The sequence below is a fragment of the Bos grunniens genome, chromosome 12 (genome assembly GCF_055505025.1).
Source record: "Bos grunniens cultivar Pamir isolate PY7600 chromosome 12, Bosgru_T2T1.0, whole genome shotgun sequence".
Lineage (NCBI taxonomy): Eukaryota > Metazoa > Chordata > Mammalia > Artiodactyla > Bovidae > Bos > Bos grunniens.
In genome coordinates, this window is record NC_141176.1 from 17,263,723 (window position 1) to 17,288,288 (window position 24,566).

The 24,566-nt window shown below is 38.8% G+C and overlaps 1 long non-coding RNA gene across 14 annotated transcripts in view; it reads left to right on the forward strand.

Moving 5' to 3' along the window:
* The window catches only part of LOC147361435 (uncharacterized), a 421,857-nt gene that overhangs the window by 157,686 nt on the left and 239,605 nt on the right, over positions 1–24,566 (forward strand). Inside the window, exon 3 of one of the 14 annotated variants that reach the window (XR_015137907.1) lies at positions 1,586–2,135. The exons of the other annotated variants lie outside the window; for them this stretch is intronic. This is a non-coding gene — a long non-coding RNA (uncharacterized LOC147361435). Of the gene's footprint in view, positions 1–1,585; positions 2,136–24,566 lie in introns of those variants that run through there. 14 annotated transcript variants of the gene reach the window in all.

Consider the following 24,566-nt stretch of genomic DNA (forward strand, 5'->3'; position numbering starts at 1 on the left):
AATAGTATAACATTCTAGGAGTGATAATATTAGAGAACCGGAAGACAGATGAGTGTTGGCAGGGGTTGGGGGTTAGGTGGTTGGCATTATAAAAGAAAACATCTGTGGTGACTTAAATGTGAAGGAAACCCAAGGAAGAGGAGATGTATGTATGCATGCAGCTGCTTCACTTTGCTGTACAGTGGAAACGAACACAACATTGTAAAGCAACTGTACTCCAGTTAAAAAATAGAATAATCCATCCAAAAAAAAAAAAAAAATCAGAAGTTGTGGTGGATACACAAACCTATGCATGTTATAGAATTTTATAGAATGTGATATGCATATGCACACCATTGAACACAAGGGAAATCTGAATTAGTCTGGTAGATTCTAACAATTCCCGTATCCCTGTTGTATCGTATCATGGTTTTGCAAGATGTACAAACTGTGTGAAGGGTATACAGAATTTCTGTGTTACTTCTTACAATTGCATGTGAATCTGTATCTATAAATTTAATAACTATCAGAGTCCTGTGTACCCTTTAGTAAATAAAAACTAAAAGCATCAACAGGCATTTATATGTCCCTTACATGCACTTATGCATGTCCCTATGTTCACCATGCCCTGTCTTAGAGATCCCTTCAGTTTGATGATATAATCAGAGGATTATATAAGATAACGCAGTGCTCTTAGAAAGGGTCTTTTGGCAAAATTGGCTCATTTGGACAGCTAAGAAGTCACTATTGATATTTTCTCCGTTGTTCTCACTTAACATAACAATGACAAATATTTATTTGACTCTATTGACATTTAAATGATGTCATAACTAGCTAAGCACCAGGGGAAATAAGTTGGGGTAGACTTTAGTCCAAATAAAGAATCAGCATTCTTAACAAAATTAGAAATGCCATTTATAGTGCAGTAGTCTGCAATCCCTTCATAGTTCCAGCCTGTATTTCTCTTGTGATGGGAGTATGTATGGTCATACAAGTAAGGCTTGCTACCATCACCTTTGCTATTAACTGGGAGTTGTTATTCTGGGAAGGTCACCTGACATTTTATGCAGCTTGGTATATACACATTAAGAATTTTGGAGATATTGAAATAAGTACTTCTGTCTTCAGAAGTAACACTTAATAAATGTTCATTTTGGATCACTGTAAAATGCTTTCAGAGTTTACCTGTCTTTCTCTGCTAGATACTAATAAAATGTTCCAAACAGGCTTCTGAAATGATCATTCCAATCTGATGATTAATAGAAGTATTCCCGTGTGCCAATATATTTTCTTCTGTCCAAAGAACTATGCTATTATTAACTCCATCTAACACAATTTAGAGTCAACATTTGTTGAAAACAAAAATAATGGTCATGTACTTTGTGTTGGTTCATATTTTGCATAATAGCTGTCAAATGGCAGCCTCTTTCTCTTGTGAACAAACTTGTTGTGAGATTAATTTTCCCAGTGATTAAAGACCTAAGACAGTTGGAGCTGGGGTAGCAACACATGCTAATAACAAGGACATGGGCTTAACCATCAGCTTCCGCCAAAGTGTGTTATGCATGGGGTAATTTAAGACGTATTTTATTTCTTTTCTTTACAGAGTTGAGCTGTGCAGATTAGTTTGAAAATTGCCACGGGCAGATACAGAGCTTTTGAGATCACGTGCCCTCTGTTCATGTGACTTCATTCTTCACTGTAGTAAAGGCAAGAATAATGCGGTTGTTGACATCCATGGAGCACCTTGCATCCAGAGACCCCAAAGCACTTTCCTATTTGATCCTGCATCAGTGCAGAGTTTGGCATTGTTAATGATGCTTTCTTTTGGGCTCCTTCATCCCTCTGCTTTTGATTGCTTTTCCTTATTACTTACTTTGTTGTTGTTTTATTTATACTCTTAAAGGCTGTTGTTCCCTGGGACCTTTATCTCTTACCATTTAAAATCTAGGGGACAGAGTTTCCGGAACTGGAGATGTTTTGATGATTTTGCTTGGAGAGTCAGGATGTGAGATAGTGAGGTTTGAATGAGCAGTACAGACTACAGTGTGGCTGACGTTTCTTATCACTGGGGACATTTTTTGGGTTATTGTTATTGAGTTTGCTTCCAGAACTTTATTAGCTCCTAAATAAAAGAGTAAAAGAAATATGCATACATGTTAAGAGTAGCTCCAGTTTATCGAGTATTTGTCAACATTATTTTGATTACTTTTATAGGCATTTTTAATCTTTGAATTCTCATCACAATTTTATAAAGAAGTATTTTTATCTTAATTTTACAAGGAACTTGTTCTCACTGCAGCCAATTAATTAAGAATAATACAATGTATTGATTACTTGTTTTCTAGGTTTTGTATTGAACACTCACAAATGCTTTTGTGGTAGGCATGGATTTTACTTTGCAATACTAGAGGGAGAAATGGCCTATTGCCTTCTCTTAAATTAGTTGAATCTCCTGCCTGCGTGTACGCATGTGTGCTAAGTTGCTTCAGTCGTGTCCTACTCTTTGCAGCCCTGTGGACTGTAGTTCCCCCCAGGCTCCTCTGTCCATGGGATTCTCCAGACAAGATTACTGGCGTGGGTTGCCATGCCCTCTGCCAGGGGATCTTTCTGACCCAGAGATTGAACCCCTGTGTCTTGTCTCCTGCGTTGGCAGGTGGGTTCTTTACCTCCAGCGCCACCTGGGAAGCCCTAAAGCTGCTTCACTGGAGGAAAATTCAGTCTCCATTGTGGGAGAGAAAAGGGCCAGGGAAACCCTTTCCCTCTCTCATGATGTATGAGAATCTGAGCTCCTTTACTGTACAGACTCTATGAAAAGGATCCAGTGTTCTTTAACCCACAGTGACCACTGCCTTTCTAGGACTTTTTTTTACCTGTTGCTGGCAAGTCTAGGATTGAATCCAGGGATGGACTGGCTTTCAGCCAGTTTCTAGCAACTCGCCAACCTCCCTTACCCCTTTCAACTTCCCTTGGGTTAAACTATTAAATATGATGGCATTCATTTTCCCTGGCTCAATGCCTGGAGCCCCTTCAGGAAGCGGAATTATCACTTTGTCCAGTTGTTCCCTTGTTCTTAGCTCAGGGACTTTGAAAGCTGGCATCCGGGAGCCTTTTTCTGGCTGCCAACTAATCAAAAAAGACAGCGCTGGAGGAAGAGGCTCTGCTCACCATGGCCTGCTTCTCCTCTGTGTCCCACTTTTAATTGAATGTCAGGTATTGAAAGCGCTAGGGAAATACACTCCCTGACAAAGGAGTTAGATGGCCAGCAAGTAAATTTGGGACTGTTCAGTTATTTGTTGAATCGAATGAGCAACAGAACATCAAAAGCCCTAAGCGTGAGAAAGCGTCTATGAATCAGAGCTAAGGAAGTTAAATTGCTTCTGTTTCTCTGAAGAAAGAAAGGGGGCCCAAAACACCATCTCTCCTAGTGCAGAGCCAAAAGCTGAACGAGTACGGCACAGAGCAAATTAGACGGAAAAAGTGTGGCACAATAGGACTCAGATTGTAGGTCTCTGGTTTGCAGAAAGAAGATAAGAGGAAGACCCGAATGAATTGTGACTCATTAAAGAGGGGGAGAGAACCAAGAATGGAATTTGTATTTACAAATTTGCCAGGGGAAAGAGCTGCCATTGATGTGACATTGACAAATGAGGAGTTGGGTGATGACCAAAGGGGCTTAGATGTTAGATTAAAAAGTGTGGCTGGAAGGAAATATAGCCTAAGAGCTTAATATGTATTGATGAAGAGCTCAGAATATCTATTGAGGAAAGGCACAAAAGCAGTTACTTGGAAGCTTGTGACCCTAAATGATTAGATCAACATGCATAGATCCAAGAAAGCTGAATGAAGGAAACAAAATTTCATGGTCTAATTGAGAAAATAATTTTGAAACTAGTAATTTGAGAAAAGTCAAATAGCAAAAACACATCACCTATATGTGTAAGTATGATTAACAGGCCAACCTTAAAACAACAAGAAAAAACTCAACATCTGTGAAGATGATCAAAGTTAAGTTATAAACATAACATCTATGTAGTAGAACTACAAATTTTCTTCTTAAAATAATGAGTCTTTGAGTTGGCCTAGCTGACTTTGATAAGAAATTGCCAAGTCTTAATTATCAGATTAACATACTTTCTTTTGGCCATGTCCAGACGCTGAAAAATAGACAGTGGTCTGAGTGCCAGCACATGATAAGAATGTCTATTTTGTGGCAAGAAGTAGTTGTCAAATTGATGAATTCCAAGTCTGTTCTTAGTCATTTCATTAATAATCCGGACAAAATAGACTATGAGTTTTGGATGGACCTGAATATTTAGTACAAGCATGGGCCCTGGATAACCCTGGGGGAAGTTATATAATGTGACTGAGCCACTTTCCAAATGGTGAGATGATGATAACAATGGCTATCTCATCACACCTGTCTCTGGGGGATGTCAAAAAATAGGGAAACAAATGCAGAATGGCTAATACAGTGGACACTCAATGCACACAGCTTCCTCTTTTCCTTCCGCTCTTCTATTGCAGCCTGCCCTTGCCGGGCATGCCGTGTTATGCTTGTGTGTATTGTCGTCTTCTCTTTAGTACAGCCCATCACCCTTTGGTTCATCGTCACGCCCACTTGTTTCTTTGCTTCACTTACACTGCTAACAACATTAGTGCGGTCTGCTACTCCTGGATGTGCATTCCTACATATTATTCCATTAGTTTGACACTAGAAGTAAGCACCTCTGAAATGCATTAAGGCATTTAAATTCCATCTTCTCAGGTAGTGGTTCCCACCCTTGGTTACGTATTACAATTATCTGAAGAGCTTTAAAAAAAACCTGATCCACAGGCAGGTTGCTCTCCAGACCAATTAAATTAGATACTGGGGTGCTGGACCCGAGAATCAGTTTTAAGACTCTGTAGGTTAATCTAACGTGTAGTCAAGGTTGAGATTCTCTGTTCTAATCTTTGAGAAGGTACTTCATTTGGAAAATTGAGAATGCCTTTCATGTCATCACTGGGTTCAGCTATCAATCAAGGCAGTATCAGACTGTGTGCTAGGCTGAGGTGAGGGAAATCTCAGGCCGAATTCCTCCACCTCCCCTTTGATTCTGTTTCACTCTTACGTTCTGTTGGTGGTGTTGATGGTTTAGTCACTAAGTCCTGTCTGGCTCTGACTTTTGTGACCTCATGGACTATAGCCTGCCAGGCTTCCCTGTCCATGGGGTTTCCCAGGCCAGAATACATCTCCAGGGTCACCAGGCCAGAATACTTCTCCAGGGTCACCGTCTGTTATGCTGGGATAAAAGACAAATCATGTTTATAATGCAAAAAATAAGAGCATCCAGTACCGTGCCTTCATCCTAGAGCTGAGGAAACTGCAGCACAAAGAGGAGGAACAACCTACCTCAAATCCCAAGTTGGTCTTGGAGCAATATGCAGATAGTGGTGTTTATGCTTAGTGTCAAGGGAGAAATTGCACATTGAGCTTATTTTGACTTAACAATACATAGAAAACCCTCTTTCTCTTTTATTTAATTTTAACCAGTTTTTTTCTTCTGCTCTCCATGCTGCACCTCAGGGAGTAGTAAATGCTGTTGTTCAGGTGCTCAGTCGTGTCTAACTCTTTGCAACTCCATGGACTGCAGCATGTCAGGCTTCCCTGTCCTTCTCTATCTCTTGGAGTTTGCTCAAAGTCATGTCCATTGAGTTGGTGATACCATCCAACCGTCTCATCCTCTGTTGCCCCCTTCTGCTCCTTCCTTCAACATTTCCTATCAACAGAGTCTTTTCCAATGAGTCAGCTCTTCATATCAGGTGGCCAAAGTATTGGAGCTTCAGCAACAGCCCTTCCAATGAATATTCAGGGTTGATTTCCTTTAGAATTGACTGGTTTGATCTCCTTGCTGTCCAAGGGACTCTCTCTCTCTTTTTTGTTTTGTTTTTTTTTTGGTAAGATTTCCATAGAAGGTCCCATTCATTGTTGGGTGATGTGTATGGATGTTGAATAAACATTAATAAATGAATTAGTGCAGACTTAAGTATCCAAAATAATATCAATGACAAGGAAGGGCCCGAGAGGATCTAAAATCTCAGAGATGCTGAGGTCTTTTAGAGATGAACCTGGGCCCTGGGACGTGGTATTGATAGCAAGAGAGAGATCTTTGGTTTATATGTTCTGCTTCTGAATCTCCCTGAAAAGAGACCACTCAGCTCATCTGCATTTTTCTGCAGTGAGTATCACTAGAAACTCAAACTCCTTGTTAAAGAAAGATCTCACTAGACAGAGTCATATGGGCAAGGAAAACTTTATTCAAGACTCTTGCAATAGGGAGAGAGGCAGAACTCAACTGCTCTGAAAGGTTGGAGAATTTTTAAGCACTGGTATGAGCTAGTTCCAATAGACTTAAGAAAGTAGGATGAGGTTTAATCAGTATGATTGGGTCTTCTGATCAAGATCCCATCCACAGGTCTAGCTAAAGCATCATAAACTTCCCACACAGAACTCATCATTGGCCTGGAGACTTTTAGTCCCTTAGAAAGCTGAGCGCCAAAGAATTGATGCTTTTGAACTGTGGTGTTGGAGAAGACTCTTGAGAGTCCCTTGGACTGCAAGGAGATCCAACCAGTCCATTCTAAAGGAGATCAGTGCTGGGTGTTCATTGGAAGGACTGATGCTAAAGCTGAAACTGCAATGCTTTGGCCACCTCATGCTAAGAGTTGGCTCATTGGAAAAGACCCTGATGCTGGAAGTGATTGGGGGCAGGAGGAGAAGAGGACGACAGAGGATGAGATGGCTGGATGGCATCACCGACTCAATGGACATGAGTTTGAGTGAACTCTGTGAGTTGGTGATGGACAGGGAGGCCTGATGTGCTGCGATTCATGGGGTTGCAAAGAGTTGGACACGACTGAGCAACTGAACTGACTGACTGACACATTAGAATCCTCTGGGGAGGTTTTAATAAAATGTTGTCAATGCTTGGGTCCCACCATCTGAGAGCCTAATCTTATTGATCTGGGTTGACTTGGATTCTATATTTTGTTTGTTTTTAAATTTTACTGAAGAGTAGTTGATTTACAATGCAGACCCTATATTGTTTCAAAGCTCCATGAGAGATTTCAGTGCATAGCCAGAGTTGAGGGCTTCTCTGGTGGCCCAGACAGTAAAGAATCCATCTGCAATGTGGGAGACCTGGGTTCAGTCTCTGGGTTGAGAAGAACCCCTAGAGAAGGGAAAGGCTACCCACTCCAGTATTCTTGCCTGGAGAATCCCCATAGATAGGAACCTGGCGGGCTACAGTCCATGGGGTTTCAGAGAGTCAGACATGACTGAGCGACTAAGCACACACAGCTGGGGTTGAAGACCACTGAAAGGGGCCAAACCTCTTATTTAATTTGTGAAATAGAAATGGGGCCAGACAGGAGGGGATGATTGTCCATTGTCAAAACTGACTTTGACATCAGTGATATGCACATGACACCACCCTTATGGCAGATAGTGAAGAGGAACTAAAAAGCCTGTTGAGGAGAGTGAAAAAGTTGGCTTAAAGCTCAACATTCAGAAAACTAAGATCATGGCATCTGGTCCCATCACTTCATGGGAAATAGATGGGGAAACAGTGGAAACAGTGTCAGACTTTATTTTTTGGGGCTCCAAAATCACTGCAGATGGTGACTATAGCCATGAAATTAAAAGACGCTTACTCCTTGGAAGGAAAGTTATGACCAACCTAGACAGCATATTCAAAAGCAGAGACATTACTTTGCCAACAAAGGTTCTTCTAGTCAAGGCTATGGTTTTTCCAGTAGTCATGTATGGATGTGAGAGTTGGACTGTGAAGAAAGCTGAGCGCTGAAGAATTGATGCTTTTGAACTGTGGTGTTGGAGAAGACTCTTGAGAGTCCCTTGGACTGCAAGGAGATCCAACCAGTCCATTCTAAAGGAGATCAGTCCTGGGTGTTCTTTGGAAGACTGATGCTAAAGCTGAAACTCCAGTACTTTGGCCACCTCATGCGAAGAGTTGACTCATTGGAAAAGACTCTGATGCTGGGAGGGGTTGAGGGCAGGAGGAAAAGGGGACGACAGAGGATGAGATGGCTGGATGGCATCACTGACTCGATGGATGTGAGTTTGAGTGAACTCTGGGAGTTGTTGATGGACAGGGAGGCCTGGTGTGCTGCAGTTCATGGGGTTGCAAAGAGTTGGACAGGACTGCGCGACTGAACTGAACTGAACAGCCTCCCCAGGTTTAGCACTCAGATTTCTACCAATGCTTTCAGTTCAGTGCTTTCCTTCAATTTTCTCCACACTTGCCACACTTAGAATTGAAACAAATAACTAAAAGTTGCTTATGTCCGATACCCCTTCAATCTGTGTCTGATCAGTAGTTTTAGAATAAATTCTTAGAGTGCCTGGGGATGTCTCTTATGTGATCAGGTGACTGTCTCACTTGTGCCAGATGTTGTATCAGAGTGCTTCTGTACTTTGTACTACTTAACAGAAGACAGTGGTTTTCTTTGTTTGTTTGTTTTAATCCTGACATATGTTGAGCATCTGAGCCCTGAAACAGAGCCTGTTACTCTTCAGGCTATTTCTAAATAGATTCTTGTTTCTAGTTACATCTCCCACCATTCTTGAGAGGTATACCTAAGTGATGCTTATTAATATGTATAAAGAAAAGGAATGAATTCCGCATATATCACTATAAAACTGAGTTATACATAATTCTGAATAAACTAAAAATGGTGCTTCAAATGACAAATCTCTTAAAGTTAGGAGTATTAGCTAAAGAGAGCATTTACAAATTATGGCATTTTATGAAGTTATGGATGACTCTGAGTAGAGGGTCATAGAAAGAGCTGAACTTAGGAATCAAACTGACATAGTTTTCAGTTTGGCTCTTTGGCAGTGGTGTGATTTGGCTGAATTAGTCTTTTGGAGGGTCAGTTTTCTCATTTTCAAAAGAGAAATAATAATTATTTCATAGGGTTGCCATGAGAATTAAAGAAAATAGAGCATGCCAAACATATGTAAGCTCTTTATATAATGGGCTTTTTTTTTTTTTCTGTTTTGCATTTTGAAAATGTCTATTATTAAATGCTCTCTGAATTGGACTATTACCTAGAGCTTAAAAACAACACAGTGGTTTCTTGGTTGTAAAGTCAAATTGTGTACCTTTCTCTTTACAAATATAGAAAACCTTTTACTATTTCCTCGAGCATGTTTCAGAGCTTGGTATTGTAGTTATGATTATTATTCATCTCCAGCAAATATATCTTATTCTAGAAACCTATTTGGAATCTCTCCTTGTCTGTCCAGCTCAGTCTTATTCCTTTCAGAAGAGAGATCTCTCCTTTCATTGTCCATAAATGCTGCATATTTATTAGAAAAATAGATGCAATCAGATGAGAACTACTTCACTTTCTTAGTGTCAATTGTAGCAAGCCCACTTTCTCTGTTCCTGCATGTTCCCCCACCCCCTTAGAACAGAAGTGTCTGTTCTTTCTGCTAAGGTCAGCCAACCTCTCCACAACCCCTCTCTCCTCTTCCCAGAAGATCTATTCTTGCTGTAGCGTCCTCTTCCTCTCCCACCACCATTTCTCTCTCTCTACTGGATTGTTGCTATTAGCATGCAATTATGCCTTAGCAATATTTGTATGAATGTTTTTCTAAGCTTCACATATTCTTCCTGCTGCTGCTAAGTCACTTCAGTCGTGTCTGACTCTGTGTGACCCCAGAGACGACAGCCCACCAGGCTCCCCCATCCCTGGGATTCTCCAGGTAAGAACACTCAGTGGGTTGCCATTTCCTTCTCCAATGCAGGAAAGTGAAAAGTGAAAGGGAAGTCACTCAGTCGTGTCCGACTCTTAGCGACCCCATGGACTTGCAGCCTACCAGGCTCCTCCATCCATGGGATTTTCCAGGCAAGAGTATTAGAGTGGGGTGCCATTGCCTTCTCCGATTCTTCCTGCTACTGCCCTCTATTCTAGCAAACTCTCCCACAGAGCTTGTTCTTCCTCCCGTATTTGTGTTTTCAGTTACATTGTCCTGCCAACCAGCCCAATGTGGCTTTTCCTTCCACCCCTCCCTGGAAGTGGCTCTTATGGAGGACCCCAGCTATGTCAGTGTGCAAAGCTCGTGGGTAATTCCACCCTCATCTAACCTGGTCTCTAGGTAGCATTGATGCTGTAGACCTTGAAGGACCAAGAAATGCTCCTTTTTCTTTTTTAAATTAATTTTATTATAGTTGCTTTACAATGTTGTGCTAATTTTGTGTTGTGTTAATGTTGTGTTCATTTCTGTTTAGCAAAGTGACTCAGCTGTACATACACATATATACCCTCCCTTTGGGATTTCAGTCCCATTCAGATCACCACAGAGCATTAAGTGAAGTCCCCTGTGCTATACAGTATATACTCATTAATCATCCATATTATTCATAGTATTAATAGTGTATATGTGTCCATCCCAATCTTTACTTTCTACGTCCCTGTGCTTCTGTGATTCCATATCTTCAATTTCCTTCTCATCCTCCGGCAGCTCCTTCTCATTCTTTCTCACTAGCTTCTCTTCCTAGACTGCACTACTATTAATAAATCTTGGAATATTCCAAATGTCTTTTTTTCTGTGAGTCATATCCAACATCCAGACATTTGCTCACAATGAGTCCCCTTTCCCCCTTAAACTCTCTCTCTCTCTGTCTCTTCTCTTCTTTTCCTTTCTCCCTCTCTCCCTTCTTAATTGAGTAGTCTCTCTCTCTCTTTTTTTTTTTTTTTTCCTGGGCTCTAGGCTAGATGTAGAGATGCAAAATGAATAAGATAAATTCTGTCTTCAAGCAATTCGGTATTTACTAACAAAAGTTAGACATGGAAAGAAATAATTAAAATGAAGAATTAGAATTGCTATAAGAGGACTGTGGGTAGGTCCTGAAGGAATACAAAGGCCAGAGTGGGTAGGGGGTGGGGGCAATTCGTAGAGGATTTCCTCTCTGAAATAGGAATGGCTCACTGCATTCTTATTCGAAACGCATAACTCTCAGTGTGTGTGGTGGGGGGGAGATAAGCAGAAGATCACACATAAATTTTTAAAAAATGTGATCTTTCAGGTAAAAGAGAAAATGCAGCCATCTCATACTATCTGAGTTTTAAAATATTAATAAGCAAGACTTTTTAAAATTAAAATAATATAAATTCCTCAATCCCTTTATCAATTTTGTTTTTGTTTTCATTAAGTGGTACACATCCATAATTTTTAAAAGGTCAAATGATGTTATGAGGTCAATTGTGAAAAATAGAGCTCTCTGGTTCCCTTCTCCCCTCATTCCTATTTTCCAAATATCACCCCTTTTAGCTATTTTTGCTGCCTCTTTGAGTATTTTATATTCATCTTGCTAAATAATTTATTTTGAATAAATTATTTTTCTCAAGTGACCACCCTGTATGACGGATGAAAATTTCATCTTCTTCCTCCTCCAGTCAACACACATACATCCTTCACTCATCTTCCTGTATCTAATTTTTAGTTTGATCTATGTTCAGCTTGTATATTATTGTGATTGTGACATTTCTTCACAACTTGGCCATGTGGTATACTACATTTCCCTTATTCCTTGATTTTTAACAATTGCATTCTGGTTTACTTACTTTTTAGGGGTTTATTACTAATCCAGCTCAGGACTCTGCTTAAAATGTAAATCTCTTCTGTATGTATTCATAGACAAACACCCTGTAAACTCAGTCTTCATGGTCACATCCTGCCTGGTGTGTGCCAAGTTGCTTCAGTCGTGTCCAACTCTTTGTAACCCCACGGACTGTAGCCCACCAGGCTCCTCTGTCCATGTGATTCTCCAGGCAAGAATACTGGAGTGGATTGCCATGCCCTTTTCCAGAGGATCTTCCTGACCCTGAGATTGAACCCATGTCTCCTGCATCTACAGCACTGCAGGTGAATTCTTTAGTGCTGAGCCACCAGGGAAGCCCAATATCCTGCATGGAGCCCTGTGCGTTTCTGCTCTGACCAGTACTGGAACCTCTGTAGACCTGTCGCACAACTCTAGTCCTGGGATCTCTCTAACCATTATCTTAAAGATTATGTTTGTTGCTCTTCTGTGTTGACGGCCCTGAGTTCTGTAGTCCACGTTGTTTTCTTTCTTTGTTTATATTCCTGTTATAGCACAGTTCATCCAGCAGATTTCTAAGAAAGGATGCAGAAGAGTAAATTTTGAGTTTTTTTTTTTTTTTTTTTTAATCCTCACCATTAGTAGTTTCCTTTTCAGGGAAAATTAGATGAGGAATACTTTTTCTTGAATACTGAAATCATTGTTCGGTTGTCTCCTAGTTTCTGGGGTCATCTTGAATAGACCAACATCCTTCTGATTCCTCTTTCTCTAGAACCTAACTTTAAAGAAGGGACTCTGTGAACCCTTCCCCGTAGACTCTGAGTTCCACTAGGAAAACGCTTGTTTGGGATTGATCTTTTCTCTTGAGCTAGATACTCAGTGGGGTCTTCAATCTGAGAGTTCATATATGTCAGTTCTGGAAACTTTGTCTGAATCCTTTCTTTGGTTTATTTGTATTGATTCTCTTTGTTTTTTATTGATGGAATTCTTTTATTGAGATGCTGAGCTTTCTAGGCTGATTCTCTAATTTTCTTTCTTTCTTTCTTTCTTTTTTTTTTTTTTTGCTCTTTTGAGCCACTTTCTGAGGGATTTCTGCAATTTTACTTTCTAACCCTTCTCTGGAATTTTTTTTCTTTCTATCATTGCATTTTTAACTTCCAAGAGCTCTCTTTTGTCCCAGAATATCACGTTTGTAGTATCCTATTCTTTTTTTTCATAGCTGTAAGGTTTTCTCTCCCTTGTCTGAGAAAAAAGGATCTTTGGTTTGTTTTCTTTTCCCTGCAGGTCTATGTTTCTTCCAATTTCCCTTTCCCTGATGGATTCAGTCTCTGCTATGTGAGAGGCCCTATTCAAATACCTGGTGTTCTCAGGCTCACCCGTCTTATTTAAGGGTGAGGGACTGAAAATCCTGATGCTAAGCACCGTGTGTGTTTTGGGGATAGGGGTTCCTATACATTGTTTTTTGGTGGTGGCAATCACTCACCCCTCTGTATCATTAGGTTTTTCCTCTTAGGTTGATTATATTTCCTTGAAAAGACTTTCAGTTACCTTTGGAAGGTAAATATCTAGTTGACTCTCTTCTGAGATCTGAGTGGGGGAGTGGCTGGGGATCTCACCATTTGGTGAGTAGATTTTCGCTCAGTCTAGCCAAGTTTGGGTTTGATATTTTTGTTCCTAACTCTGCCTGGGGGTACTCCTGAGAATCTGCCCAGTTTATCATATTCAGAGAGTCAATTTTCTCTCTTCCATTGAGATTGAAGGGTGTTGTTATTGTTAGTTGCTCAGCCATGTCTGACTCTTTGTGACCCCATGGACTATAACCTGCCAGGCTCCTCTGTGCGTGGGATTTTCCAGGCAAGAATCCTGGAGTGGATTGCCATTTCCTTCTCCAGAGCATCTTTCCGATACAGGGATCAAACCCAGGTCTCCTGCATTGAAGGCAGATTCTTTACCATCTGAGCCACTAGGGAAACCCCTTCTTTGAGATTGAAGAGGGTATCTCTTTTCTTTCTAGACAGACTTTTCAACCAGTCAGCTCTACCTTCACCCAGTCCTTTCAGGGGTACTAGGTGACTTCAATTTCTGAGTACCAGGGAACTGTAGTATACACTGGTTGCTTTGAGAGCCTCCCCATTAACCAGACTGGTCTTTGGGTTTGCAGGTTTGTTAAGTCATTTACTGCCCACCCATCTGGTTCCTAGCTTCTCAAATCTTGTTGACATTTGTCTCTTTGCCCTTGAGGATTTATGCCTTTGGGGGAAAAATAAATCTGTATATTCATTTTAGAGGTGTTTTGAGAAGAAAAGTAAGCTTAAAATGTGCATTCATTCAATCATCCTTTTTATTTTTAATTGACAAATACTTGCTTTATAATATTGTGTTGGTTTCTGTCATATATCAACATGAATTAACCAAAGGTATCCATATGTCCCCTCCCTCTTGAACCTCCCAATCTTCTGTTTTTAAGCTAAAACTTACCAATTTGTTTACATAATTGGAGAGATTGAAAAGGAAAAAAGGCAGCACACATACTAAAAAAAGGGAGTAAATAAAGTAAAACTAAGGGGGAGGAAGCAACCTCAAGAAGGAGATATACACAGGTAGAGAAAAAGGAAATTTCAGCCCTAGACTGAGGAAAGACAGAAGACCAGAGATGCTCATGTTACAGTGATATTGACCTAATTCATTTGTTTACTTATCTATTCATCTGTGCAACACGTTTCCCTAGAACTTTTTGATTGGAAACTAATGGGTATTGGGGAGGGAGGAGGGTTCAGGATGGGGAGCACATGTATACCTGTGATGGATTCATTTTGATATTTGGCAAAACTAATACAATTATGTAAAGTTTAAAAATAAAATAAAATTAAAAAAATAAATAAAATAAAATAAAGATTAAAAAAAAAAAGAAATGCTAAGATTTTTCTGAAATGACAATAAAAAAATCAAAACTGTCATTCTTAATTGTCTTAAGAATGACTTAAACATTTGATTGAAATAATTATAACACTTTTCACAACTTTCCCATGAAAAATAAAAGATTTTTTTAATACCAATTTAATCATTAAGGAATAAAATAACTATTTTTATAAGTGAAATTCACTTTTTCAAGATAATTTTATTATCCAACCCGAGGCCAATACCCTAACCATTAGGTCACACCTGCCAAATAAATATATTTTCTTAAAATATCCTCTGGTTTTCCTTTGTAATTACCAAGACAGGTTGGTCATTTTGAAAATTTAAAAAATCACAATTTCTTTTTTTCTTCCTATTCAAGAGCAATAAAAGCAAAACAACTGGTTGGGAAAAATAATTATACTGCTTACAAAACACACAGGCCCATGTTTCATAAAATTAACAATGAACATGAACAAGGGATTAAAATCAAGAAAGCAAATGTCTGAAAGTCCTAATGATAAACAAAAGCAGTTTTACTGATCAACAAATATTTTTTTACTGTACATTTCCCTCTCTAGAGAACTGCAAAGTATGCTCAGCCAAATGGTTAACGGCCTAACTTTAGGAACAGGACATATCTGAGATAGAAGCTGGCCCTGCCGCCTACTAGCTCAATTTGTTTAAACAAGAAACAATTTTCTCCTCTATAAAATGGGGCTGTTGAGAAAATTAAATTGTATAAAATAAGCACAGGGTCTTACAGTCAATGTATTATTAATAATATAACACTATAATTAGCTTGCACAAAAATTTAAAATGCATACATATTGTTAAGGCAGGTCATTGGGCTGAGGGCTCGGTTAACAATGGCACAATAAAGCTTGGTAAATCAAAAAAAAAAAAAAAAGAAAGAAACTAATGGGTGTTGCAAATACCAAATGTGTAAGTTGGAAGTGACTCAGCACTTTTCACTGATAGTAACAATAGTTAGCATTTGTTGAGTCCCAGGAAAACTTATTTACAGCCTGGTATCTTCAGATTATTTCAACTTGATAAATTTATGTGGAGCCCAGTGAGAGTCAGGCATGGTTCAATGTGACAGAATATTATTAATCCCTTCCTTTTGTAGTCTCTGATAGGTTGATTTATTGATACATACCTTGCTTTTCTTGATGACTCACTTTTCATATTTCTGGTACTATTTCTTTTTAAAACCCTGAAAGATTTAAAATCCATTCACATGTGAATATGTAGCATGCATTTATACTGATATGTTTGAAAGTAGTAGTCGTTGAGTCATGTCTGACTCTTTGCAACCCTATGGACTGTAGCCCACCAGGCTCCTCTGTCCATAGAATTCCACAGGCAAGAATACTGGAGTGGGTTGCCATTTCCTTCTCCAGGGGATCTTTCTGACCCAGGGATTGAACCCTGGTCTCCTGCATTACAGGCAGATTCTTTTCCATGTGAGCCACCTATGTATGAACAAAAAACAATGAAATAATTTTCCATGTGTCACTTACAGATTTCCACTTCTTTACTTGGAATTACTTGTGGGATATGTGGTATCTGAAAATTTTGTTTGAAGGGCAAGCATGTAGAGCTTAATTAGAAGACTTTATAATACTGAAATATCCATATGGTTAAATCACTGGAGGTTTAAAACAACTTATAGATACAGAATTTGGTAACAATAATAAGTAGATAACATGTCATGAATGTTTGGTATATGCCAGGTACTCTTCTAAGTGTTGTACCTGTATTAATTCATTTAGTCCTCGAAGTAAAGGAGATTCAATTTTTATCTCCCACTTGGAGATAGAGAAACTAAGGCATAGATTCAAAGACAGTTGGAGATATCTGAAGAGTACCTGGACTGTAGTCATCATCAATATCAATTTCATATACTGGAATGGATCCATTTGTCACAGAAAACCAGAACTGGATGGTGGTGAAGATAGTCAAAACAGATTTTACTCAGGAAATGTTGTAATTGGGGAAAGAGAACTCAGTATAGAACTGGGCTCCATTCCCAATACAGCAGGGGCAAGTGTGGATTTATAGCCAAGAAGCAGGGTAGGGGTAAGAAGATGGAAAATTTCTAAGACTGTAGAGTAATTCTTCGCTGTGCGTGCTCAGTTGCATCCGACTCCTTGTGACCCTTTGGACTGTAGCCTGCCAGGCTTCTCTGCCCATGGGATTTTTCAGGTAAGAATACTGGAATGGACTGCCATTTCCTTCTCAGGGGATCTTTCTGACCCAGGGATTGACCCTGCACGTCCTGTGTCTCCTGTATTGCAGGCAGATTCTTTACTAGCTGAGTCATCGGGGAAGCCCAATTTTTTGCTAAACTGAACTAATAGAATTCTTGCTGTAGGCAGACCAGAGTAATCAACTATTACCTGGAGGATGGTAGTCAGTGAGTAATTTGGGTGGGAAAGTCTGTCTAAGCTGATTTAGAAAAATTCTTGCAAAAACTGGACTCTACAAAGACAAGAGACAGAAACCCAAGGCCAAGCCTAGACCAGCCAATGGCTCGGAGGAGCTTGGCTTAAGTGTGTTCAAGGAGACCATTATTCTCTATGGATGGGAACTGAACAGTCATTTGAAAAACCTCTCAGTGAAGATCCCAAAGTACATCAGTGATATCCAGGGAGGTGGTAGATCTGTAGGTTTTTGTTTTCTCATTTATTTATTTGCTTGTTTTCAGGTTAGACTTGCACTGATGAATGCACATTTTTATAGTTCTAGGAGAACTAGCAAAAGGAATCATAAACCTTTGAAATTTTTAGAATGTTTAAAGAATAACTTAATGTTAGAGATTCCAGTCCTTGTTTCTGCCACTTATTCAAAATAACCCATCAATGGACTTTAAGGGAAAGGATTTATTTTTATTGGTTTTATAGAAGGAGGCACTTTGGAAATTGTTCCTAATGCTCAAAATATCTGTCTAAACCACGGTCATAAATTGGATACTCTCATGTTTTTAATAATTTTTTATTAGAGTATAGTTGCTTTCTAATGTTAGTTTCTATGTTGTACAGGAAAATGAATCAGTCATGTGTATACATAAAACCCTCTTTTTTGGGGATTTCCTTCCCCCTCAGTTCACCACAGAGCACTGTGAATATATCATGTAATGTCAGTGTTGCCTAAGGCTTGTTAGTAGTCATAATTTGCAAATGAGCACCACCACCACCACTGCTACTGATTTGACTTCATTTGCTTGTATTGTCACTGTTTCAGTAATTAATGGTCATGCAATTGTTTAGCTGTTGAGAGTTCGTTCCAGTGCTTCCTTCCCATAAGGAAATCAGTGTCAGATGTAGTGATTATTGGATATATAAGACAGAACAACTAAAGCCATGGTTACCCCCTCACAGACACCATTATGGTTCTAAGGAATTCTGGATTAACCTCTGTTCTCAAAAGATAATCCTAGATTCTTCCGGTCCTTGGCAGCTAATGTGCAGGAACATATTTAACCTGAGTTAGAAACATAAGCTCATAGTTTATTTGGCATGTAAAGAATGTGTTGGTCTTTCATCTCTCTCTATCTCTAATCACCATAAGTAAGCTGTCTTATCTATGAGCTAGTGTATAAGTCTAATAACTACCATTTCCCCAAAGAATAAAATGTTTGCATATGCCCTTGCATCAAAATCTTTAACCTTTCTTATATAAACCATGTCAGTTTGTATATCTCTTATAAATTTTTTATTGAGGTAGAGTTTATTCACAGTATTATATGTTTCAAGTGTACAGCATAATGACTCGTGATTTTTAAAGGTTGTACTCCATTTACAGTTATTATAAAATATTAACTGTATTCCCTACACTGTACAATATATGCTTGTAGCTTATTTTATACATAGTAGTTTATATCTAAATTCCCTACCCCTATCTTTCCCCTTGTAAATCTCATAATTAATTTTTTTTTTTTTTACATTCCCACCAGCAGTGCAAGAGGGCTCCTTTTTCTCCACACCCTCTCTAGCATTTATTCTTTGTAGATTTTTTTGATGATGGCCATTCTGACTGGTGTAAGGTGATACCTCATAGTGGTTTTCATTTGTATTTCTCTAATAATTAGCAATGTTGTGTATCCCTTCATTAGCCTCTTGGCCATCTGTATGTCTTCTCTGGAGAAATGTCTATTCAGGTCTTCTGCCTATTTTTGGACTGGATTGTAACACAGATAGCTAGTGGGAAGCTGCTATAGCACAGGGAGCTCATCTCAGTGGTCTTTGATGACCTAGAGGGTGGTGGGAGGGAGGTCCGAGAGGGTGGGAATGTATGGATACACGTAGCTCATTCACTTGGTTGTGCTGCAGAACCAAACACAACACTGTAAAGTGATTATACACCAATATATATTTTTAATAGTTTTATAAATTTAGCAAGTTCCCTAGCCTTCCTGAGTCTCACTTTTGCCACCTGTTAAATGGAGATGATATTATACTCAACTTAAAGGGTTATGTGAGAGAGAAAGAAAAGTAGAATTAAGGCAAGTGAAACATTGTTGGGAAATAATGATCTGTCAGTAAATTTTGGGTTATTATTATTACCAATGAAGAGTGCTCATTTACTTTGAATTCACATATTTAATTTGAACCTTGGGATAGAGGAAAATAGTCCTTTCTTTGCTATTCAGCTTTTGGATGTTTGTCCTATTCTTTTATGTCATGTCTTTGGGGTTAGAGACAGGGATGACCCAACCTGAAAAATAGCCTGATAAGTCTGTGGAATCGATATTTATAATTCAAACACCTTACACAGTTGAAGAGGAAACCAAAATTGTCTTTACAGGGATACGTTCCTCTGTTCAAGTGTGCTCTTAAAAAATGATTCTGTTTTCTCGCATCTCACTGGTCACAACATGAGCATCTATTCCATATGCATTGTGAAAATAAAGAAGAGCCTTGTCCAATGTCAAATACTGTAAACACTTGAAAGTTTAATGCAAATGGGACGGAGATCAGTTGTGAAGGGAAATCTCAAATACTGGTGTGCCGAGCTTAGATTTTATACCACCCATGAAGGTGATTAGTCACCTGAAAAGCTGCTGTGAGTTGAAAATGTGGTAGACTTACACTGTTTGACAAAGAGAAACAAAGGTCATGAAGCGATGGATTTAAAAATACTGATTTGGATATCAGAGGCTTAAGTGGCCCTTGAGAAAATTAGATTCCTTTTTGTGTGTGTGAAACGTGTTTCTTTATGATCATCTATAAGAATCAAGCATGAATTGATTAGCATACTTGTATTTGAAAAGTCAAACAAAAGAAAAGTCATATTTCAACATTCATTTTTTCTTCCTAAGAATTAATGCCCTGTTGTGGTTATAACATAAGTAAAGGTGTTAATTGTAAGAGATAATAATATATTTCCATAATTTTAGGGTTTTGTTTTTAGGATATAGTCCCAAGCAAACCCTAATATCTTTGTTTTCCATGTATTCACATTTAAAAAAAAAAGAAAAAAAAATCTTTGTGAAATATCTACCATTACTTAGGTAAGCTTCCTACACGTTTCTTAGAGGCTATCAGATCAGTCAGAAACTTCTCATTCCTGATTGTTTCACATGATTTACCCAAGTGCCAATTGCTAAGAGTGCAGGGGAAAAAAAAAAAAAAGATTCAGTTTGTACTTGTTCTTCTGGATATTTAAGCACCCTCTTCCTGTTCTTGCAATTTGCATTATCCTCAAATAGTTTTTCATCCCTGTCTGAACATGCCAGTTAATATTCTAGCTATTATTATGTCATTCACCTCAAAAAAAGTTTCCACCAAGCCCAAATTAAGTTACTGAAAATATGAAGTAAAAAAAAAAAGTAAACCTTAACAAAGAGAAAATTCCTACTGCGAGAAGAAAAAAACATGCTCTGTCTGACATCAAATTTTACTGTTTCCTTGCAGGAATGTCAGTTCCTATTTTAGCTCTGGTCAAGTATATGAAGTAAATCATTTTGGATTTTTGATATTGAGTGCTTCAACATTTACCGAGGAAAAGGAGAAAATAGCTATTATGATAAGGTTTCTGTTCAAATTAGTCCATAGAAAGGAGATGAAGGCAGAACTGTTTAGAAGCTATGTTGATTTTTGGAAGCTCGGCAGTATGTGCGTATGCTTAGTCATTTCCAACTCTTTGGGGTCTCATGGACTGTAGCCTACCAGGCTCCTCTGTGCATTAAATTTTCCAGGCAAGAATACTAAAATGGGTTATCATTTCCTTCTCTAGGGGATCTTCCTGACCCAGGGATTGAACCCTTGTCTCTTGGGTCTCCTGCATTCGCAGGCAGATTCTTTACCAGCTGAGCCATGGCAGACCAAGGTAGTATGATGTGTTTTTAATCAAGAAAGTGGTGTCTTGGTAGATATCTAAAATTAACTGCTCTACCTCTGTTCATTGCAGTCCTGTTTTGATCCTTCCAGAATCTAACTCTGTAAACCTCTCTAATCATTTGGCTTTTCCCACGTCCTTCTCTGGCCTCTTCTTTTATTCTTATGTTCTCTTTCTTAGTTGCTCCATCTGCTCTTATAGTGGTAACTCACACATTGAGGGACTTCCCTGGTGGCTCAGATGGTAAAGCGTCTGCCTACAATGTTGGAGACCTGGGTTCAATCCCTGGGTCAGGAAGATCTCCTGGAGAAGGAAATGGCAACCCGCTCCAGTGTTCTTGCCTGGAAAATCCCATGGACGGAGGAACCTGGTAGGCTACAGTCCATGGGGTCGCAAAGAGTCTGATACAACCGAGCAACTTCATTTTTACACATTGAGGCAGATGATCCCCAAATTTGTATTTACAGCCGTATCTTATCTTCCAAGCTTAGCCTTACATTTCTAAATATCTGCTAGACATTTGCACCTAAACATACTACCCACACCTCAAATTCAAACTGTCTTAAACTTTTCTTCCAACTTTCTTTTTTAAAAAATGGTAGCCATGTTTTTCCCACCATGCACCCTTAAAACATGAAAAATATGCTTGGATCTTCTTTATTTTCCTGTATCTTCCTGTTGTCACCAAATTCCACCAGTTCTTCCTAACTTTTTTTTTTTTTTTTTTAAGCTGCATCTCACCCTGTGGGATCCACACTCCCTGACCAGGAATTGAATCCATACCCCTTGTATTGGGAGCACCATCTTAATCACAGGACTTCCAGGGAGTCCAATTCCTCTTTAAAGTTACTCAGTTCAATTCTACAAACTCATCTACTGGAAGCCTCTTATTAGGCACAGCTCTGTGCTTAAAGCTATGTGATCAGCTGCATAACACATCAGCAGCATGATACAAGTTCTGTGCTCAGGGACCTTGTAACCTAGCAGTGGAGATAAGCTATAGACATGAATTTCACTCTCAAGACTGTCAGATTAATTTTCTTATATACCATACTCTCCTGCTCCAAAATCACCAGTGTTTATTTTCTTCTGGGTGAAGCTCATATTCTTAATTCTGGCTATACTCGGACTCTAATAATAACTTACATTACTTGGTTAGCTTACTCTGTGCCAAGGACTGTTCTAAGTACTGTTTAAATATTTCACTTAATCCTCACACTGGTAAGGTAGATATTACTATTATCTCTTTTCAGATCAGGAAACTCAGACACAGTGATTAAATAACTCACCCAAGGTCACACAGCTTGTAAATAAAAGATCCAAGGGTTGAACCCTGGAGTCTGGCTCCAAAGATGAGTCTCTGAACCATGGTGCCCTAACGCCTGCCCTGTACCTCTTGTCTCTGTCTTTCCTCAGCACAAATGACAGGGAAGGACCCTGACCCCCCAAAGCCAGTCTGCTGGCTGGACTGTCACTTGTAATTTGTGAGTCTTGGCTTAAATAGATGAACCGGACCTCTTAGAAGTTTTTCTCTTGTGACTTGAAAACAGAAAATACCGACTAATGCCATTTATTTACACTGATGCTTAAAATATAGGACTCTCATTCTCTTCTTGTGTTGCTAGTTTGGAAATAGTTGCGAGTTGAAATTTTTAAGTTGAGATTAAAATGGCTTTTAATTCACATCATTTCATGTAAAATGCGTTTTTGATGTTTTCAAGGAAAATTAAATTCAGTTTAAATATTTGTGTCAAATCTGTTTTTCTTTCCAAACATTCTACCTTTTTAATATTCTTTGATGCATTTTCTCTGGTAGCTTGTCAGCTTCGTGTTTTTAGTTTTGGCAATTAGTATCTCAACTTTAATATTTGACGTCTTTGTTTTGACGTATCTGTGTTATTTTCTCACTAGTTCAGATTTATTGATCCAGAATAGCAATCTTTTCTGGAGTTTCAGTTGTCCTCACCACCTATCTGATTTTACCTTTTGCTTTATCCCATTTCTGCAAACTTTTATTGATTACTCATGTCACGATTTACCTTGTCAGTACTTCACATTTGCCCATAGGGTTTTGACTAATTTCCATTTTCTTTAGATGCTTTTAAATATCATTTTTCTATTTGCTTAAACTTTCAGTTCAGTCACTCAGTCAATGTCTGACTCTTTGTGACCCTATGGACTGCAGCACTCCAGGCTTCCCTGTCCATTACCAACTCCCGGAGCTTGCTCAAACTCATGTCCATTGAGTCAGTGATGCCATCCAACCATCTCATCCTCTGTCATCCCCTTCTCCTCCTGCCTTCAATCTTTCCCAGCATCAGGGTCTTTTCCAATGAGTCAGTTCTTCTCATCGGGTGGCCAAAGTATTGGAGCTTCAGCTTCAGCATCAGTCCTTCCAATGAATATTCAGGACTGATTTCCTTTAGGATGGACTGGTTGGATCTCCTTGCAGTCCAAGGGACTCTCAAGAGTCTTCTCCAACACCACAGTTCAAAAGCATCAGCTTTTCAGCACTTATGGTCCAACTCTCACATCCATACATGACTGCTGGGAAAAACATAACTTCAAGTAGAGGGACCTTTGTCAGTAAAGTAATGTCTCAGCTTTTTAATATGCTATATGGGTTGGTCATAGCTTTTCTTCCAAGGAGTAAGTGTCTTTTAGTTTCATGGCTGCAGTCACTGTCTTCAGTGATTTTGGAGCCCAAGAAAATAAAGTCTGTCACTGTTTCCATTGTTTCCCCATTTATTTGCACGAAGTGATAGGACTGGATGCCATGATCTTAGTTTTTTGAATGTTTAAACTTTAAATTATGGTTTTCTCAAGCTATATGCCCAGTAGTGGGATTACTGGGTCATATGGTAGTTCTATTTTTAGTTTTTAAAGGAACTTCCCATACTGTTCTCCATAGTAGCTATATCAATTTACATTCCCACGAACAGTTCAAGAAGTTTCCCTTTTCTCTACATTCTTTCCAGCATTTATTGTTTGTAGATTTTTTGATGGTGGCCATTTTGAGCAGTATGAGGTGATACCTCGTTATAGTTTTGATCTTCGCTTCTCTAATAATTAGTGATGTTGAGCACTTTTCCTGTGCCTTTTAGCCATCTGTATATCTTCTTTGGAGAAATATCTACTTAGGTCTCCCACCCATTTTTTGATTGGATTTTTTTTTTTGACATTGAGTTTCATGAGTTGTTTGTATATTTTGGAGATTAATCCTTTGTCAGTTGCTTAATTTGCAAATATTGTCTCCAACTCTGAGGGCTGTGTTTTCATCTTGTTTGAGCTGCAGTTCCACCAGGGCACTCACTCAAACCCATTTGATATAGTTTTGTATTTTTAAGAGCATAACAGAGTGACACAGCCATACATATATACAAGTACCCGTTCTCCCTTAATCCACCCTCATCCAGGTTGCCACATAACATTGAGCAGATTTCCCTGTGCTAGACAGTAGGTCCTTGTTGGTTGTTAACTTTATTATTATTATTTTTAAACTGGTTTTGCATTTTTAATAAACATTTCTTCTGAACACAAAAATTAAAAAAAAAAAAACATAACTATTCTTAGTTTTCTTTTGCAAATTCTTGAAAGGATATGGGCCATTTTCAATAATTATAAATTTAAAATTAGATTTCAACTTAAATAAGATACAACTCAGAATTATAATTTCAGTTAGAAATTTTTTGAATGTTTCAATCTAAATCACAGAAATATCTCAAAATGGGAATT